Source organism: Eptesicus fuscus, chromosome 14 (genome assembly GCF_027574615.1).
Source record: "Eptesicus fuscus isolate TK198812 chromosome 14, DD_ASM_mEF_20220401, whole genome shotgun sequence".
In the NCBI taxonomy this organism is placed as follows: Eukaryota; Metazoa; Chordata; class Mammalia; order Chiroptera; family Vespertilionidae; genus Eptesicus; species Eptesicus fuscus.
This window is the reverse complement of record NC_072486.1, coordinates 47,924,372-47,946,542: the sequence shown is the minus strand read 5'-3', so window position 1 is coordinate 47,946,542 and position 22,171 is coordinate 47,924,372. Positions and strand designations below refer to the sequence as shown.

Genomic DNA, 22,171 nt, shown 5'->3' with positions numbered 1-22,171 from the left:
CCCCGATCGCATTGTCTGGTCTATATCATGGTCCACAGAATAGGCAACACAATTTTAAAAACCTCTTCTTCCATAGCATACATTTTCAATGATAAGCAGGACAAAATGTCATCAAGCGCTTCTACTCTGCCTCTTTTTCAAGAGCCAATTCATACTTTATATGGAGCAAATCAGTTCAACTATAAAGCAGAACCACTGATGCTTGCTCATTTATATTTGATGCCACATACCAGTAAATTATGTGACATCCTGCAGAGCCATCGCTACGGGAATTCAGCCACTAGCCTGTTCTGCTTTCTCCCGGAGCACAGTACTTCGTGGCGTTCATTCTTGTAGCCGGTTCTGCAAACTTCCGTGACCATGAAATTGATACCATTCTAACTATACAGAGGGCAGCTTTGAATGAAGTCCAGGAGTTTTCATCTCATCTCTGCCTTTAGTAGTGAAATGTACATATTTCATGCTGGCAGGCATTATTTTGTCCTTTCAGGGGGTGAAAATAAAATCTTGGTTTATTGATGGACACTGTGTTTTGTTAGAAAATGATATGAACAAATTAATAGCTTTATATTACTACTTGAAAAGTTTTGAAAGAAAATAAACTGGGAGAGGGTGGCACATGGTCCAGTAAAACCAAGCATGTTGATTTTTTTTTTATTGCAGTTTGTGCCTACAGTTCTTCCTCAGGCTGATTTTGAGAATCATCACTCACATTTTCTCCAGTTCATGGATCTGCATTCTGGATTGCACATTCACTAGGCACATCTTTGTTGTTACTCTGAATTATAACATCTACATTTCTACCTTAGTCCCCTTCGCATCATTGATCCACTTTTGTGCATGGAAAATATGACATCACCTAAGAGTAACTTTGAAAAACGCACATTTAACAAACAATGAAAAGCATGTGGAAATGTACTGGGGACCACTGCCCCTGCTAAGCTCAATGGCTGTGTTCACCACCAGCTCCCATCATCTCAGCTCCTGCTCTCTCATAGCCCAGGCCATTGTGAGCGTTAGAAACACTCCTTGGAAAGGGCCCGCCCGGTCCACAGTGAATTACCACTAATGGGTGGGGATTGGAGTGAAAACGGCGCTCGCGGGTGGAAAATCCGACATGTCCCGTGGGGCCTTTTTCGAGAATGAGGAGCCGTAAGAGAGCAGAAGTGGACAGCAGCCTCGGAGCCTGATCCAGCAGCTGCCAAGGGAAAGCAATCAATTGATTGAGCAGCAAAGAGACCTAAGTGCCTGTGAGTCTGGCCGCTGCAGGCTGAGTCCCAGACCCTGCTAAGCAGACGTCACTTGCTTTCTTCAAGTGACCACAATAAAACCAGAAATGCTCCCGAATTCATTTTAAAGAGACAAAAATCACTCAGCAAATAAAAAATTTCTTATCAGTAGTAATGCCCATTTCCAGAGTGGATATTAACATTTTGAAGATTTTGGACCCCTTTCACCCAAATGCCTTCTGGAAAGGCTGCCCCAGGTTACACACCTCCTGCCCCTTCAATGTTAAAGTTGTAGAAGGAATAGGACTCTTACCCAAAAACCTGGCCAGTCCAGCACCCAGCATGATTCACAAGCCTGAGTGAAGGGGGCAGGGGACATTCACGTGAATTAGTAGGTCACGTAGAGCCTGGCCTTCCCTTTATGGTGTGAGAGAAGCTGCTGAAATACATGGAGCCCGTCATTCTGAGCGAGATGTGCCCAGCGTCTCCGCTGTGGATGAGTAGCAAGGAAAGGACATAAAGGAACAAGGGGAGTGAGCCGGGCTCCCTGCATAAGCATAAGGAATTGTCCGATTTCAGGAGGTCCTGGGGAGGGGGCAGTGATGTGTCAGCTGGGCCCAGAGCCTTCCCAGGGGACAGGACTCTGTCTCCTGAAGTTGGAAGTATGGCACATGCACCGCCCACCATCCGGGACAGGGCGCTGGGCCGGGGAGCGTGGGCACAGTTCTAAGTTCGTACGGTCAGCAGAGCACCATGCATCGAGGGTGACAAGCACAGGCGAGAAAAGAATTCACACGGGGTGCGTGACGGAAGTGCAGGGTGCAAATTACATCTTATGGAAGTGCTTGTGTTCTATTGTTTTTATTTTTCACTAGTATAAATAATTCTGGTCGACTGTGCCAACCAGAACATTCACTGAACGCTGTGTGCAGTTTTGGGTGCCACCTCCCTGCGGGGTTTAAGGGACCTGGAGCGTTGTTTCAGGAGCCAAACCAGAGGCTGAACAGTGTCGTATAAATTCATGCGATGACAGTGAAGGGGACACAAATGGGTGGCTTGATAAGGGCAGCACCAAGGAGTTGGATTTGTTCTGTGGGCCTGCCAGGGAAAAGATTGGCAAGTTCAGAAGTCATCGTTTTATTTCATCTAAGGAAGACTGTGTGTTTCCTTTTAATATATGTTTATAACTGTGAAAGCAACATGTTTATTGTGGGAAATTTAGAAATACAATAGGATTTGTATTTAAAAGTATCCAGCCATTGCTCACCATCCTGTCACCCAGAGGTAACCATTGGGATTTCCTTCCAATCTGTCTTTCTACCTGTGCATGCACACACACACATGCGCATGCACATACTCACATGCACATACACACATGCAGGCACATGCACAAAATTGGAGTCATAGCATATGCTTAGATATATACATTGATTTATTCAATTAAGCAATGTATAATGAATATTTTTATATCCTTAAAGGTCCTTTAAAGTATTCTATTAAATGGGTGCAAAATATATCTTATGAAAGTGCTCATGTTCTATTATTGTTTTTAATTTTTCATTAGTATAAATAACTCTAGGATGAATACCCTCGTTTGAGTATTACTAACTATATCCTTAAGACAATTCACTAGGAATAAAAAGATACTGGATCAAAAAATGAGACATTTCTGAGACTTTCTGGTCTTTTCCATAGAGGGAAAGGCATATATGTTAGATAGTCTTCCTTTCATCCAGATTTGATAAGTTCTGGTAAGTATTTACACATATATTCTCTGGTTCTTCAAAAGTTTCATCACTCATACTTACTTCTTAAATAATCAATATGAACTTTGTTTTGGAATAAGGTACAGGTAGAGAGCCAACTTAATTTTCTTCCAATATTTAACCAGTTATCTCATCATCACTGTCATTTTCTTCATACAGGTTCTACATGTTTATGAAGATTATTTCCAAGGATTTCATACTTTGCTGCTAGCGTAAGTAGGATTTTTTTTTATTATCTCTACTAATTGGCTCTTTTTTAACATAAGACACTATTAAATTTTTAGACATTAATTTTGTAACAAGCAACTTTATGAAACTTTCTAATTTTGAATTATGTGTTGGCTAATTATCTGGGGTTTTCTAGATATAAAATGTTATCAGTCTTGTTGGACAGAGGGTGCACGCAGAAGAAAATTAAAGGGAAACGTTTGTAGCTAGAGATACTTTTTTGTGGATTTAAAGCAGGGAATGCTTAAAAATAATACAGTTCAAATGTCCCTTGCCCCAATAATTTAAATTAAACTATTTCTAAATTGAAAATAATTTTATCAGTTACAAATAATGAAAATTTTGTTTCCTCTTTCTAATAATTATGAAACTCCTTTTCCTTTTGTTATACATTCACTAAAATAAAAGTACTAAATAACAATTATAACAGGCCAGCTCATTTCAGATTTAAATATAAAATATGATACCATTTATGCATTCAATGACTGTTCATTGAATGCCTATCATGTGCCAAGGACTGTTTCAGGTGCTGGAAAAACAATAATGGACAAAACAGTAAAAAAAAAAAAAAAAAATCAGCTTTCATTTGTTTAAGTGTTAGTTCCAATAGTGTTGGTTCATATTTCAAAACAGATGGTTGTTTATAGAAAGAACTTTTTGAACAGTCAAGATCATCCATAGATTAATGAGTTGCCTCGTGTGGTAGGACTTTCTGATATCTAGAAGTGTTTACCCATAGATTAGACACTTTTGCAATAATGTCCTAAAGACTATTCCAGCATTGGGTGGGCGCTTGGGCTAGATTATTTTATTTAGCAAGCATTTATAAAGCATCTGTTGTCAGCTAGGTGCAAGAGACATAAATAGAACATTCTCTGCTCTTCATGGCTGCAGAGTCTAGTGAGGGACACAGAAATATGGACAAATAACTATAGTAAAGCGGAATATGGAGTAAGAGTGGTTTAAAAAGGATTTTAAACACACATGAACAATAAAGTAAGTACTTAACTCTGCTTGTTTGAGGGAGTGAGTTTCCAAGCATAGGGAACAGTACATGCCAAGTCAGGGTCACAATGGAGCATGTTCATGGTTAACTATACGTATGACAGTATGGCTGGAACAGAGAATCTTGGAGTCCCTTGGAATCATGAGATTATATAACTTACTGTTAAGTTATAGAGGTGTTTATAGGGTGTTGCACTCAAATTTCTTATAAAGCTTCTTTTCTCAGAGTTTTTACCATGCTAATATGTATTGTGAATCTCTATAAAATATACTAGTATGCTTGTAATTTATAAGCTATTTGTCTTTAAGTGGAGTTAGAGGGTTTGAGGTAGGTAACAAAACAGTAAAAAGATAAAGACGATAAAGTAAAAACTATGTTTAAAAAAAGCCAACATTGCCCGGCTGGCATGGTTCAGTGATTGAGCATCAACCTATGAACCAGGAGGTCACAGTTTGTTCGATTCTTGGTCAGGGCACATGCCCAGATTGCAGGCTCGATCCCCAGTGTGGGGCATGTAGGAGGCAGCCAATCAGTGATTCTCTCTCATAATTGATGTTTCTATCTCTCCATCCCTCTCCCTTCCTTTCTGAAATCAATAAAAACATATTTTTTTAAAAAGAGGCCAACATAATTATATCAATCAGTTGGATGTGTGTGTCCTAAAAGAATATTCCACGGAAGTGGAATGGTGCCAGGGGCTGGGGGAGGGAGCATTGGATAGTTATTGTTTAATGGGAAGTTTGGGGAGATGAAAAAAAATCTTCCGGAGATGGACCTTCGTTTTCTAACAATGATAATGTACTTAGTGTCACCGAACTCTGTGTTTTAAAAATGGTTAAAATTGCCTGGCCAGTGTTGCTCAGTGGATTGAGCACCATCCCATGCACCAAGAGGTGAAGGCACATTCCCGGTTTGTGGGCCCTATCCCCATTGAGGGGCATGTAGGAGGCAGCCGATCAATGTTTCTCTCTCATTGCTATTTCTATCTCTCTCCCTCTTCCTTCCTCTCTCTCTCAAATTTATATATGAAATGGTTAAAATTGTAAGTTTTAAGTTATGTATATTTTATAAGAATGTTTAAAATGTGTATTTTTATGGAACACTAATTCCAAGAATGTTAACAGATGTTATATGGGGGGAAAAGGAGAAGGGCTTATCTCCTCAAATAAACCAAGGTGGGAGAAGGACAGATTGGGTTAAAGTTACAGTTTTCTTTCCTAAAAACTTCTCTGAGCCTTTAGTCTATTCATCTGTATTATGCAATATGGTACTCAGCATTTCCCAGTTCATCAAAGCACATAGTACCTTGTGGGGCTCTCCCTCATGGAACCATTCGATGATTGACTATTAAATTTTCTATCATTCTTTTTTGGGACTACTGAAACAAAAGAGAAAATACTACAATCAGTTGTAGCTCAGAAAAGGAAATGATTTTTTTTTCTTGTACTAAATCCTTAAAAGAAGTGATTATATGGATTCTATAAAGAAACAAAGCAAGCCCTAACCGGTTTGGCTCAGTGGATAGAGTGTCGGCCTGCGGACTCAAGGGTCCCAGGTTTGATTCCAGTCAAGGGCATGTACCTTGGTTGCGGGCACATCCCCAGTAGGGCGTGTGCAGGAGGCAGCTGATAGATGTCTCTCTCTCATCGATGTTTCTAACTCTCTATCCTTCTCCCTTTCTCTCTGTAAAAATCAATAAAATATATATTTTTTTAAAAAGAAACAAAGCAAAAAAAAGTATCGTTGAGGGTTTTGCAGAAAGGGTCTTCATGTAGCTCTTTCTAATATTGATCCTCAATAAATGTTATAGCTAAAATATGAACATATAACTTAGTAAAGTTGTCTAAATTGACAAGCTAGAATTTGGACATCTACAGAGAACTTTACAGAACTAAATGTATAAATTATGGAATGGTGGTTATAAAAATGAACCGTAAATTCCCGGCGACAGCACATATGGTCATAGTGCTAATAAATCAAGCTCTTTTTTAATGTTTCCAGAAAACCAGAGTCTTCATATTTTGGTATTTTATGTCATTCATAATTTTCAGTTATTACTCCTTTGCAATAAAGGGAACATAGAGACAATATTAGGATGTTTTGTTATAATTTTTTCCAACAGTGGGAAGATAATGGTCCAGTATGTATGCAAATTTTAAAATATTCTCCCATCTGAGACACAGTCAACGGCAATTTATAATTGCTGCCTCTGACAAACTTTACCCATTGTCACTTCCCAAAATTCTCTGACGAATGAGCTTGGAAACTCCACTCTAAAACAATCATTCCTGTTTCTGAGCCTTTCTGACAGACCAGGCTAGCCAATTGTGTCATAATGTATTGCTGTAATTAAGCATTTTGACAGGAAAGAGACTTGTTTATGTTCCCAGCCAACTTACCCCACTCGGTTTCACACCCTGAGCTGAAAGCTGATACTGCAGAGAAGCATGAAAAAAGCAGAGAAATCTGTGGGACATAGAAACTCTGCCTATCTGCCAGATCCCAGATCCTGAGGCTTCAGCATGGATCTTGCCTATACTTACTCTTTGACATCAACTGTATGGATCCAGATCCAGATAGCAAATAAACCAGCATGGTTTTTAAAAGGCAGCCATGTTGGAAATTCTGCATTTTCAGTTAATAGTGCAACCATCCATCTGGTCAACCAAGCTGGATGCCTCAGGGCAACTTCAATCTCTCTTCTTCACCACCCATATTTAGTCTATCACATGCTCACAATTCCATCGCAAAAAAGTGTCTGGACAAAATCTTCATGATCACTGTCAATACTTTGTGCCCTATTTTCCCTGGACTAGTACAATTTTTTCTTAATTTTGGTTAGATTCTTTTGCCTAACTTGAGTCTTTTTGAGAGGGTAGATTCTTTTACCTGACTTGAGTCTAACTTTCTCCTATAGTGGTTTTAAATTTTACATTTCCCTGCTTGCTAATGAAGGTGAACATTTTTCGTAAGTTTATTGGCCATTTATGTTTTCTCTTCTGTGAAATGGTTGTTCGTGTCATTTGCCCATTTTTCTTGGGTCTTTTTCTTAGTGATTGATTTCTTTCATTGACTTTCTATTGTCTTTTCATTACTGATTTATGGGAGTTTTTATGTACTCTGGACACTAACCTTTTGTCTATTGTATATGTTGCAAAGAACTCTCTGAAACTCCTAGAGCAGTGGTTCTCAACCTTTTTAATGCCACGACCCTTTAATACAGTTCCTCATGTTGTGGTGACCCCCAACCATAAAATTATTTTCATTGCTACTTCATAATTGTGTTTTCCGATGGTCTTAGGCGACCCTGCTAGTGGTTCTCAACCTGTGGGTTCTGACCCACAGGTTGAGAACCGCTGCTGTAGAGCCTAAGACCATCGGAAAACACAGATATTTACATTACGATTCATCAACAGTAGCAAAATTACAGTTATGAAGTAGCAACAAAAATAATTTTATGGCCCTGGCTGGTTTGGCTCAGTGGATAGAGCGTCGGCCTGAGGACTGAAGGGTCCTGGGTTCGATTCCAGGCAAGGGCACATGCCTAAATTGCGGGCTCAATCCCCAGTAGGGGAGCGTGCAGGAGGCGGCTGGTCAGTGATTCTCTCCCATCATTGATGTTTCTATCTCTCTCTCCCTCTTCCCTTCCTCTCTGAAATGAATAAAAAAATAAATAAATTAATTAAATAAAATAAAATAAATAAATAAATAAATAATTTTATGGTTGGGGGTCACCACAACATGAGGAACTGTATTAAAGGGTCGCGGCATTAAAAAGGTTGAGAACCACTGTCCTAAAGGTCGTGGCATTAAAAAGGTTGAGAACCACTGTTATTGGGGGTTCAGATGCAGAGATTCATGCCCCCAGAACCAAATCTTGTGATTCAGCTCAAATCTTGTGGATCAACATGAGATTCTCATGAACTGAGAATGTCACAGGGAGGCCCAGTCTTGCTTTTCCTGCTGGCCTGTGCAGACCATGGGAGGCCTGTGGCAATTCTGTCCATAGCACTGGTCATCAAAGACTAGAATTTTAGGGCTCCAGCTAGTGTTCAGCATATGTCAGCTTAACAATGCAACCTGTGAATCGTGTGCAAGTTTTCGTTGTCTCCTTCCAGCGCACTTCTCAGCATCCTGGCTAGTAGTTCCCAAAGCTGTTTTCTGCCTGCTCTGCTCCAGAGTCCCTGGGTCAGGAGGAGATGAGGAGCTTCCTGACCACTCCTGCTCTGTGCTGCTCAGTGTCCAAAAGCTCTCTGCTCAGCAAATAGCCTTTGACTGGTCATGCAACAACCTCTCCCAGCAGGGTCTCGGCTGAGCCCTTCAGCAGCTGGCTGGGCTCTTTCAAGACTCAGCCAATCTAAGAAACAGCTTGGTGTCCTCCTGCTTGACCTGGAGAAAGCAAGCCAGTGTCACGCTCTACAGCATGTCACCCCAAGCTCCCTCTAGACTCTCTTCTAATAGGCAGTGAGGTAGACACGGTCAGGTTTCCGCGCTCCCAGAGGAGGCCTCGTCAACATGCAGACAAATAGAGCTCAGCAGCCCTGCCGTGTGCGGGTGACAGAGGTCTTGGAAATGGCCCCTTGGTCGAGAGTTTTTCTACTCAAAATAGAAAAATATGAAAATCCAGTCTTCCATTGTCTTCTCCAAAAGGGAAATATGGGAAATATGTCGACTAGTTTTACTTCACCCTTCATTTTCAATAAGTTTTCCAGATCTGAGGCAGTTCCCCAAATTAAAAACCCAACATGGACTTTGAAAACATGTTTCTTCTCTGGTTCAGCTATTTAAAATTCGAGAAGTGGAGAATCAGTGCCCTTAGTCCCCCGCAGGGGCAGTTCCCTGTCAGGGGGCAAGTTCATTATTTCTCTACTAGAACAGCCTTCTTTTTCTGCGTTAGTTCCCAGGAGGCCAACCACATGTAACTGATCACAAAAGCTTAATCCAGCTATTGATTTAAACTTCTCTTCCTGGGAAAAATAGAAAAAAGTACATCAGAGTTTTTTGTTGTTTTTTCAAATCACCTAAGTGGAAGTATTCTTTGCCAACAAGCTAACACAAAATCAGGAAGAAGGAGAGGCAGTGTCCAGACACTAAGCAAAGCCACCCTCCTGGAGAGTTGATGTAACAAGACGTACTTCTGGAGGAGAAATCATATTCTTCCAATGGCGATAGAAACTGAAGAGCACAGGAACAAGTAAATTCTGAGTTAACTGCATGGGGACATGTTTGCACCTCGCCTCCTGCTTGTTTGTCCCATATAATTAAAGCAGTTGGGAAAAATCATCAGAACATTAAATTCCAAACAATAAGTGTGACGGTATCAGAAGATGCCACCTAGTTAATCCTCATTTTTTCATCAGAGAACGCAAGAGGATCACATGGGTACAAACAAACTGGAACATGAAAGATGAGTATATAAAAGTTACTCTGGTAGGTGAGGTTGTTAGAATACACAAGACTTAAAAATTAATGGGAGAAAAAAGAAGAGAAAGAAAAAGAGAGAAAGAGGAAGGAAGGGAAGGATGGAGGAAGGAGAGAAGGAAGGGGGGAAACCAGTGTGAAAAAGGGAACACGTTTTAAGTTAGAACACCACTGTGCTAGAGTACAGAGCTGTGCGAAAATAACTGATCACTAAACCCTATTGATTCGATCTCTTAAGCATTCCTCTGATTTGCCTCTTCTCTCTGGCACTCCTACCCAAATACAGCCTCTTAAATAGACTCCCTGACTTCATCTCTCCCACCCCAATCAATCCTCTATACACCTCCAAAGTGCTTTTTCCAAAAATACATGTCAAATCAAAACAGTTCCACGGTGACTACAGCATGGAATCACAGTTGCTTAGCGTGGCCCACAAGGTCCTTTATGGCCTGACCCCACCTTTCTCTCCAGCCCAGCATTTCCCATGTGTGTTCTGCAGATGACCCAGGCTAATGGATGTTCACAGTCACACCCACACAAAACGGTGTCTTGGTTAAACCATAGATAATAATACTTACAAACTATAGCTAATAATACTAGTACTTAGGTTAGAGTTGCCGTGGAGAGTTATGGACAACATGCATAAAACGCTTAGCACAGCGCAATTTGCACATACTGTCATTATTGTTAAAATTCTCATAATCCAAAATGTAATGGGGAAAGTGAGGCACTGGAGTTTACTGACTCTCCTTTAAGCCTGTCTGACTGTCTTAACACTGATTAGGAATCCACTTCTTCTGGGTTCTAGACCAGACTTTTAAGTCCTGTTTCATCCTAATGATTATTAAGGGCCTGAGAAATCACCCAGAGATGCTGAGGACAATAACATTTTCTGTGACGGTGGAAACAAAACTAATGTGCTGTTACATTGGTAGCCGGCAAGATACTTTCAGAAAATTACTTAAATTCCCAATATAACGGTGACTATTTATTCTCCACTGCTTTCTTTTAAAATAATCCAAGCCAGCTAAAAGTACAGATGTAAAATATTTCCGTGAGCGCTGTGCCATTTTGATGGAAGCTGACAGATTAAAATTCTCAACAAATACACCCACTGTGGAATGCCGCAGAACCCTTTCGGGCAATTTTTCAGAGCAATGGATGGGATTTATTCTTGTCACCATAGTAACAAGAGAAATCACTCTATTATTTTCATCATAGCATTTCCAATTATTTTCTCTCCCAGTTTAGGCCATCAACAAAACTAGAAAGAATGGTGCCCACTGCAAAACAAACCATGAGCTCATCATTTCCTCCAAGGGCTAAAAATTGCTGCCAGGTAGCTAATAGCCATTGGCCACTATGAATCCCATACTAACATCTCCAGATGTTCAACTGTATTAACCACAGACTATTATCATCAGGTTTTCCCTACAGTTTTAAAGATAACCTTTGCCCTGACCAGTGCAGGTCAGTAATTAGAGCTTTGGCCCAAGAACTGAAATGTCTCCAGTTCAATTCCCAATCAAGGGCACATACCTGGGTTGCAGGCTTGATCCCTGGCCCTGGTTAGGGCTCGTGGGGGAGAGAAACAATTGATGTGTCTTGTTTCTCTCGCTCCCCCTGCCCCCGCCTCCTTTTCACTCTCTCTAAAAAGCAGTGGAGCCCTAGCCAATTTGGCTCAGTGGATAGAGTGTCGGCCTGAGAACTGAAGGGTTCCGGGTTCAATTCCAGTCAATACCCTGCTTGTGGCTTAATCCCCAGCCCTGGTTGGGGTGCATGTGGAAAGCAACCAATCAATGTGTCTCTCTCACATCGATGTTTCTCTCTCTGTCTATCTCTCCCCCTCCCTTCCACTCTCTCTAAAAATCAATGGAAAAATATCCCCAGGTGAGGATTAAAAAATAATAATCTTATCTAATAATAGAGAAACATGTAAATTGACCGTACCTTCGCTATGCCCACAGCCAATCAGAGTGAGTATGCAAATTAACCCAACAAAGATGGAGGTTGATTTGCATACATACCTGGGTCCTGGGTCCTCGGCACCCAGGTCACTCTCAGCCGGCCATCGAAGTAAGGGGCCGAGCCTGCAATTGGAGGGGCAGGGCGGGGCGGGGGGTGGGGGACGCTTCCCAAGCCTAAAGCCTGGGGCTTGGGAAGGGGCCAAGCCTGCCACCAAAGGCAGACCATCCGGAAGTTAGCGCTGGGTTGCCCAGCTGCAGCCTGTCAACCCAGCACTGACTGCCCAGGTGGCTGAGACCCAGAAAGTGAGTCAGGGTCTGATCTGCAGCCTCAGTGAAAGCTGTTGATCAGTGTACTTACCACTCTCTTTCTCTTCCTCTTTCTTTCTGATCTTCGCCGGCAGCCAGGCTTTCCTTTCTCTCTCCGCCTAGGAGGGGGCTGCTGTTAAGCCCCGCCTCTTTGATCAGGCCCAGAGATAGGCCTGGAGATGCTGACTGGCATAGGAACCAACCAATCAGAACCAAAGGTGGGTGCTGTGGGGAGCCAATGGCTGTCTAGGAGGTGGAGCTTCTGACGCTGACTGGCATAGGAACCGACCAATCAGAGCCAAAGGTGGGTGCTATGGGGAGCCAATGGCTGTCTAGGAGGTGAAGCTTTTGATGCAGACATAGGAACGCACCAATCAAAATCAAATTGGCCAGTAGAGGAGGGCAGTTGGGGGCGAGATCAGGCCTGCAGGAGAGGGCAGTTAGGGGTGATCAGGTTGGCAGGCAGAAGCAGTTAGGGGTAATCAGGCAGGCAGGCAGGTGAGCAGTTAGGAGCCAGTGGTCCTGGATTGTGAGAAGGATGTCTGACTGCCGGTTTAGGCCCGATCCCTGGGATTAGGCCTAAAATGGCAGTGGGACATTCCGCAAGGGGTCCCCAATTGGAAAGGGTGCAGGCTGAGTTGAGGGAACCCCCCCTCCGTGCACGAATTTCGTGCACCGGGCCTCTAATAATAAAGATAAGTCTTTATCGCTAGCTCTTAATTACTGGTGCTTGGTGGCTTGAAAATCTCAGCCTTGAAAACAGTTCCTATAAGGCTTTCTTCAGTTACAGATTTTTAAAAATTAAGTCTTTTATGATCATCAGCACACAGTCATTATATAAATCTGGAAAATATGGGCCAATAGAAGATTTGAATCATTCATTGCTGTTGACTTTGACAATCAGACATTCCCTCTCGGTCACCTGTGCTTGGTTCTCAACTACTTCCTGAGGCATTTCTCTGCGAGAGAAAGAAGCTGAGTTTCAGCTCCTCAAACCTGGCTTGCTTCCCTCCGAAGCTTGGCTTCTCTAGAAAAGTCACAAGGCACATCCAGGGGCCTCATGACTGCCCTCTCTTTTACAAGGACATCAGAGCTAATTTTTCAAAAGTTAAAAACTTCATTCATACACAAACAGAATGAACGCATGTCAGAGATGTATTTGACTCCTAATGAGAAAACCAGTGGGTTGGCAGAGTTGGTTCAAGGAACATAAGAGGAAGTGAGTATTTATAGGTATTTTGAACAAGAATGTTAGAATAAGAGTTCTAGGTTATACAAAACTGTCCTCTACAGCAATAACCTTTCAGTTATTTTTCTACCAGACAGAAATTACCTGTGTCTCCTCCAGACAGGTATCTCAAGATAACATGTAGCTTCATAGACTCAGACCTCTCCTCACTAACAGATAGCAAGACAAACAAGTGCATTGTCCTAAATATTTAAATAATCCTCGGGCAGACCTGTTAAACCACGTTTTAAAGTGACGTAGAAAGGGCATGCTCTCCTCTTCTTGCCTTATTTCCAAGTTTTTAATACAAAATTGGCTTTTAAAAAGCTTCCGATAGTTTCTTTCCTGACTATATTTAAACACTCTAGGGTAGACTTTCTGACAGTCACCCTCGCAGTAAAGGTTTCCGCAGGGTGATTTTGCTGATGCCTGGGAAAAACTGGAAGGCGGGGTTGCCACGTTAAGCAAATAAAAATACCAGATGCTCAGTTAAATTTGAATTTCAGATAAACAACAAATAAAATTTAATATGATCTATATATATAAAAAGCCAGCGACCATAACGGCCATAACGACTCTAACGACCAGTCGCTATGACGCCCACTGTGGCCAGCGAACTGGCCAGATCAGAGGGTGGGGCCGGCCGGCCAACCTCACGCCCCCTCCCCCCAGCTGGCCCGCCCCTGATCGCACCCCCCCCATCCCAATAGGGGGCAGGGCTGGGTGGCCAACCTCCTGCAGCCCCTCCCCCTGACCACCCCACCCCAGATTGGCCCCCCCACACCAATAGGGGGTAGGGCCGGCCAGCCAACCTACTGTAGCCCCTCCCCCCACCCAGCCCCACCCCAGACTGGCCCCCCACCCTGATCAGGGGCAGAGCCAGCTGGCCAACCACCCATGGCCTCTGGCCCCCCATCGGCACCCCCACCCCATTTGGGGGCGGGGCTGGCTGGTCCACCGCCCACAGCCCCTCCCCATGGCCAGCCCCAACCCCAATCAAACCCCAACCCCAATGGGGGGCAGGGCCCGCCAGCCAATCACCCGCAGCCCCTTCCCCTAGTCGCTCAGCCCTGATCAGGCCTGATCAGGGCAGGCCGGCTGGCCAACCTCCCACCATCTCCTCCTCCCGACAGGCCCAGCCCGATCCAGCCATACCCCACCCATGCACGAATTCATGCACTGGGCCTCTAGTATAATAATATTAAACATGTGAACAATGACTAATTTTGAATATAAGTAGGTCTCAAATATTACATGTAACTATTTCTTTGGTCCCTTCCAATTCTAATACTCTATGAAAACACCCCCTTAACAACAGGCCATGAATGTAGCAGACATGTTCTAGATGCACTTTGAATGCATTCATATTTTCAGCTTACCACGTTCCACAAATGCACTGTGTGTTAGAATACTATCATCCATTTGGTTTGCTCTGAACTGAGCAATTGAAAATGTCACAGAGAATCGCTGGGTTAGATGATACAAGGGAGACAATGAGATAGCTTTGTAGCCTTACAACACCTGTGGTTTGGCTCTTGGTGAGACAAACATAATCACAAATCCTCGCTTTGTCCCTGACCTTCCTGAGGCAAGGACTTGAATAAGCCCCTATTGTTTGTACTGACCTAATTCAGCGTTCTTTGCAGCTTACCTCATGCCACTCACTGACAACTGCTACTTGGCCTTTGTTGTCTCACCTCCTGATTCTCTCCAGTAGCAGGAAGATTTCCTGATCCTCTTTGATGAAATAAATTTTACGTCAAATTTTTTTCAGGCATAACTGGGAACCAAGGGCACTTTACACTTTAGCCTTTCCTTTCTTTAAGAAGAGAGACAAAAACACTAAAAATAGAAGCTGCATGTGTACCGTTCTGCAAAATAAAAGCATAACTCAGAAACTAACATCAGAGGACCAGTGAATTTGTACACTCTCATCTAAAACATTCTTGAGTTGAACCGTCAGTGATGGGTCCTTCTCAGAGGAGCAGAAATAAACACGTTGTCCCAACGACTGACCACAGCTACAGCAAGAAGCAAAGCTGAGCTGCTGTCCTGTTCACCCTGCTGTCCTGCTGTCCTGCTGTCCCAGGGCCACAGTCTCTCAGATTCTGGAAAAACACAAACGGTAGAAACTGTTCTTCAAGCATTGGAGGGATAGGAAAGAATGCATTATCTAGAATTCAGGCTCCTTTTCTTTTTCTTGTTACTATAGTTTTGATTCTTTTGATATGGATCCCAATTAATTCAACCATCAGAAGTGAGATGTACTTCAGGCCGGGGGAAAGGCATTCAAGACACGTGGTCTGAAATGCAAGAAGAAATGAAGAACAAAGAAAGAGAGAAATCTGTAGATTAATGTACATGAGTAATGACTAAATAACTATGTAAATTAGTAATAACAATGCCTAGTGAAGTTTAAAAAACTAAAATTCAGAACAGTATGTAAGTCAAGAAGGAGATTAATGGATTTAAACTGTTCTAAATTACTCATATTGTCCAAAATCAAGTTAAAGACACTGATTCATTTAGAATTTGATAAAATAAGTATACAAGTAAAAGAAAAGAAACAGAATAATTTCAAAGGTGGAATTAAGAAATAATTGAATGTTGAAAAAACCATATAATTTAAAAATAAGAAAACAAAATAGAAAAAGAAATAGAAAGAGCAGGACAAATGGAAAGTACAAAATAAAATATGTGTAATTATTGATACATCATTAATTATATTAAGTGGAACTAGAGTAAATTCTCCAGATAAAAGGAAGATATTGTCAGACTGTGTTTTAAAAATTAAATTGAACCTTATGCTGTTTATAAAAGACATATCCAATATAGAAAAGTTGAAAATAAAAAGATGAAATAAGACATACCTTGCAAATACTAACAAAAAAAAGGATGATGTCACTATAAAGGCAAAATAGATTAAGGCAAGAAACAGTACTGTAGAAAAAAGAGCCACTCCAAAATGACAAACAGAGATAAAATTTTAACTTATGTTCATTTAAGATAAATAACATAAAGCAATTGCAGAACTATAAGGAATAACAGGGTGGTCCACAATTATCATACTTTCCTGAGTTTTTAATATAGCAAGCAAATAATAGTAAGGATTTAAAATATTTGAGCCCTAGCTGATTTGGCTCAGTGGATAGAGTGTTGGCCTGCAGACTGAGGGGTCCCAGGTTCAATTCCGGCCAAGGGCACATGCCCATGTTGCGCCTGGGTTGCGGGCTCGATCCCCCCCCAGTGGGGGGCGTGCGGGAGGCAGCAAATCAATGATTCTCTCTCAATGATGTTTCTATCTCTCTATCCCTCTCCCTCTCTGAAATCAATTTTAAAAATTAAATAAAGACTAAAATATATGAACAACATGATTAAGAAACAATCTAATTATACCAATTATGCAGAATCTGCACTCTTTTCAAGAACACACAAAACATGGACAAAAATTAACCATATGGTCATTCAACAAATCTCAAAAAATATTAAAGGATATGAATGAACATATACAGACTTAACATACCATGACTGAATCCATTAGTATATTAAAATAGATAAATATATAAAAATCAAATTGGGTTTATCCCAGGAAGTGAAGGCTGATTTTTACATTGCAAAATTGATTCATATAAACAATAATGGATTACAGAAGAAAAATGTATCAAAGGATTCAGGGAAAGTGTTTTGGTAATAATTTAATCTCTATCCATGCTTAAAATCTATTGCAAATTAGGAATAGAGGAAACCCTTAATCTGATATAGAAAATCTACAAAAACACCTACAGTGAATATCATTCTTCTACTGAAACACTGAAATTCTTTTCTTTGGAGCCAGCACATAACAAGAGTGTCTGTTATCACCACTTCTCATCAGCTCTATACTAAAAGTTCTAGCTAACACAATAAGGTAAGAAGTGGGAAAGGAATAGAAGAAAATATCAGATAATGTACCCAAAAACTATGTACATAAAATCCAAATTTACTCACAGATATTTTTAAAATTAAGAAGAGAATTTAGCAAGGTAGCTGAATGCAAAATCAACATAACCAAAAGCAGTCCAATTTACAAGCAGCAATCAGAAAATTGAATTTTAGGAACATCACTTACAATAACATCAAAAACTATGAAATTTTGGGGTAGAAAGATGTGCAAGACTTCTACAGAGAAAATTAAAATTTTGTATTGAAAAACATTAAAGAAGACTGTTTTATATTCAGAAATTCTAAGAGTCAATATTTCAAAGCTATCAGTACCCACTAAATTAATTGATTATAGTTAATTCTAAACAAAACCACAGCTTTTTTTTTTAAATATTAAGCTGATTCTTAAATGTATGTTTAAATGCAAATGGCTGATGTGGCTCAGTTTATTGGAGAGTCCTCCCATGCACTGAAGGGTCACAGGTTCGGTTCCTGGTCAGGGACCCATGCAGGAGGCAGCTTATCTATGTTTCTCTCTCTCTGCCTCTCCCTCTCCCTCTCCCTCGCCCTTTCTCTCCATAAAATCAATAAAAACATACCCTCAGTGAGAATTTTTTAAATTACTTTTAAAAATAATAATAAAATAAATGCAAATGGCCAAGAAAAGCCAATCCCCTCTTGAAGATGAAGAAAAACATGGGAAGTTTTGCTTTTGTCAAATATTAAAACTTTGATAATTATGTGAATAGACTAATAAAACTGATTGAAAGGAAGAAACAGACCCCACATTTTAAGGACTTGATAAAGGACAGAAGAGTGGAGAAAGAAGGACTTTCCAACAATGGCACTGGGGCCACTGGACCCCTATAAAAACTGCAATCACACATACAAAAACCAATTCCAAGAGAACTAAAGGCTTAAATGTGAAATTAAAAATTATGAAGTTTTTAAAATATAATAGAGAAGAATGTCTTCATGACTGCTAGGTGAGATTAAGCTTAAGGACAAAAGCAAACCAAAATCAAAGCAACTGGGAAGGTGTCTTTGTTACATCATGTGTCTAAACCAGGAAGACAAGTCACAGTTGGGAGGACAGTGACCAGTTTAACTGGCATCCCAGGCATTGCAAAAGACCATAAAAACATTTCTGAAAGCCAACTCATAGAATACTCATATTACTGCTTTCTCATCTTTGCAAATTCTCCTAATTGAATTTGGAAACTTCCCTTGAATTCTTTTCATTTTCCTTTCATGCGGACTCTTGTTTTTTGCCTCTCTCAGTGGAAATGTTACTTTTTCATCCTTAGCTTCTAGTTCTTCTTCCATTCTAGCCCACTCTAATTATTTTCTTTTTACTTCTTTCTATAGAAAGTCTCAAAAATAGACTTCCTTAACGTAAGACCTATGTTTATTCAACTTTTAGAGCATAATATATGCTCCTAGAAACATTTTTGAACTAAAAGAGAAAATTTGTTTTGGAAATATTTCAAATATGGCTTAATATATGATCACATTATGATTACATAATTATAACTTATGATTACACACATTTGTTTACCTGGTTTACTTTTTCAATGTTTCTGAATGAATACATTTAAAAAAGCTTTTTAACTTAATATTTTAGAGCAGTTTCAGGTTTACAACAAAATTAAGAGGAAGATACAGATTTTTCCCATATGGCCCCTGCTCCCCACACAGGCACAGCCTCCCCCATTATCAACATCACTCACCAGAGCGGTACATTTTTTATCAAGGATGAACCCACATTGACACATCATAATGTACCCAAACCATAGTTTACCTTAAAGTTCACTCTTGGAGTTGTACCTTCTATGGGTTTGGACAAATGTATAATGGGTTAGGACATGTACCCACCATTATTAGTAACATTCAGAGTGGTTTCACTGCCCTAAAAGTCCTCTGTACTCTGCCCATTCATCCCTCCTTCCCCATCCCTGGCAACCCCTGATCTTTTTGTTGTTTATTGTCTTGCCTTTCCAGAATCTCATATAGTTGTAAACATATAGTCTATAGCCTTTTCAGATTGGCTTTTTTCACTTAGCAATATGCATTTACATTTCCTCCATGTCTTTGCTTCATTAGTTTTTAACTGATCAAGGTGTCTCCTACTTTGGGAGGAAAGGGGACTGTATAGGGATGTAGGAAACAAATGCCTATAGATATAAGAGAGATGTTTTGTAATGTTAAAAATTTACATGGGCACCATTTCTCAGTTGACACTGGGGTACTCATATATCTATTCTTTTTTCTGGGAAACGGTAAATTTATTTTATCCACTCAATTAAAATGCATAATAAAATTAATTCCCACAATATCAAACTGTCTTTTGGGGAGAAATACAACTTAATGGTTGTAACCAACCTTCTTCAAGTGATTGAATATATTCAGTATTCTGCTTTAATCTATTGTTTTAGATTATTAAATTATTTCATCTATTCTGCATGCTCTAGGTTTATTTTGCTCTTATTTTTCTAGTATCTTAAAGAGGGAGATTAGGTTATTTGATTTGAGACATTTCCTCTTTTAGAATGTATACATTTAGCTGTAAACTTCCCCTCAGCATTGATGTAGCTGTGTTCCATAAATTTAGATGTTTTACATTTCGTATTTATCCAGTTTAATACATATGTGTGCATGTGTTTAAATTTCCCTCAAGACTTTCTCTTTGATCTGTGGGTTATTAGAAGTGTGTTGTTTACTTTCCAATTATTTGGAAATTCTCTTGTCCTCTTTATGTTTTGATTTCTAGTTTGAATCTATTCTGGTTGGAGAACATATTCTGAATTATTACAGTTCTTTTCAATTTGTTGGGGTTTGTGGATGGTTCAGCATATGATCTATATGTTCCATGGGCATTTGAAAAGAATGTGGATTATGTTGTTGGGTGGAGTGTCCTACAAATGTTGATTAGACCCTACTGATTGATGCTGTTGCCTACTTTATACCATTGCTGATTTTCTTTCCAGTTGTTCTGTCAATTGTTGAGAGAGGGGAGTTGATGTCTCCAGCTATGATTGTGGATTTTTGTTCCTTTGAGTTCTATTAATTTTTCTTCACGTAAATTCAACTTTTTAATTTTTTTATTTTTGTTACAGTTGACAAACAATATTATATTAGTTTCAAATGTACAACATTATAATTAGACATTTATGTATCTCACAAAGTAATCTTCCCCATAAATCTAGTACTCATCTATCTGTACACAGTTATTATAATATTATTGACTATATTCTCTATGATACACTTTATATCCCCTTGACTAATTTTGTAACTGGCACTTTCTTACTTACTTCCTAATCCTTTCACCTTTTTAACCCATTCCTCACCCCCATCCCATATTTTCTATGCTGTACTTTACACCCCCTTGACTATTTTTATAACTAACAATTTGTACTTCTTAATCCCTTCAATTTTTTCACCCATCCCTCCAACCCACCCCCATCTGGTAACCATCAATTTGTTCTCTGTATCTATGAGTTTGTTTATTCTTTTTTTTTTTTTTTTATAATCCACATATAAGTGAAATTATATGTTATTTGTCTTTCTGTGTCTGACTTATATCGCTTAGCATAGTATACTCCAGATATATCCATATTGTCGAAAATGGCAGGACTTTATTGTTTTATATGGCTAAGTAATATTCCATTGTATATACGTACCACATCTTCTTTATCCACTTCCCTGTTGATGGACACTTGGGTTGCTTCCATTGGTTGGCTACTATAAACAATGCTACAATAAACATAGGGGTGCATATATCTTTTTGAATTTGTTCAGATAAATACCCAGGAATAGAATTGCTGGGTCATATGGTAGTTGTATTTTTAATTTTTGAGGAACCTCCATACGGTTTTTCCAGTGGCTGCACCAAATTACAATCCCACCAACAGTAAACGAGAGTTCCCTTTTCTCCACATCTTCCCCAACCCTTATTCAGAGAAAAAAAAATTGACATATACAACATGCATGGTTTTATGGGGGGAGGGGTGGGAATAAAAATCTGTTCCCATGCTTTGCTTCAAAACGGATGTACTCGCTCGGGCCAACATTTTGGCGAGGCAGCAGCGCATCCCTGCTCTCCGAGTCCCGCGATGCCGCCCAAGGACGACAAGAAGAAGAAAGATGCTGGAAAGTCAGCCAAGAAAGACAGAGAGCCCGTGAACAAGTCGGGGGCAAGGCCAAAAAGAAGAAGTGGCCCAAAGGCAAAGTTCGGGACAAGCTCAATAATCTGGTCTTGTCAAAGCCACACATGACAAGCTCTGTAAGGAAGTTCCCAACTACAAGCTTATAACCCCAGCGGTGGTCTCCGAGAGGCTGAAGATTTGAGGCTCCTTGGCCAGGTGAGCCCTTCAGGAGCTCTGTAGTAAAGGACTTATTAAACTAGTCTCAAAGCACAGAGCTCACGTGATTTACACCAGAAACACCAAAGGTGGGGATGCCCCAGCTGCTGGAGAAGATGCATGAACAATAGATCTCACCGGCTGTCCATTTTGAAAAATAAACCTTTATTAAATCAGAAAAAAAAAAAAAACTGATGTACTGGGGAACAAACTTGAATGTTTGAGGTTTTAATATTTTTTTAAATTACTGAATAATATAACCATAAAGTAATCTAAGCAGAGTTACATTTGCACCTTCAATGTTTTTCCCCTGTAATTATTTCTCCTTTGCCACCCCAGAGAAAGGAACCTATAAGAATGTTCATATCCCACCCCCAACTTTGTGACAGAATCAAAGATTAAATAGAAAGTAGTTCTGACTAAAATAATGAGAGGGTTGTCATCATAATCCGACAGCAAAACTAATTTACCAACGATAAGCATTTAAGACCTAAGTTCTTGTCAACAACATGTGTCTCTTAAAACACTATTTTATTCTGTTTTATATAGATAGGAAAATGCAGACAGCATTTCCACTACCTGTTAGTGTAGAAAAATAGATACCACCTCCATTCATTTTCTGAATTCTGTCTTTATTTTCTTCACCGAGAATGATAACTGCACCTAGAAAAACAGACACACCTGAAAATGTATTCAGATAGACATTTATCTCACCTCAAGGTGAAAGTCCAGATTTTA

The 22,171-nt window shown here is 40.1% G+C and overlaps 1 pseudogene; it reads left to right on the top strand.

Annotated features, from left to right (window-relative positions):
- The first annotated feature begins 21,135 nt into the window (after nucleotides 1-21,135).
- On the top strand, nucleotides 21,136-21,606 carry LOC114227191 (40S ribosomal protein S25-like; annotated as a pseudogene).
- The last annotated feature ends 565 nt before the right edge of the window (nucleotides 21,607-22,171 follow it).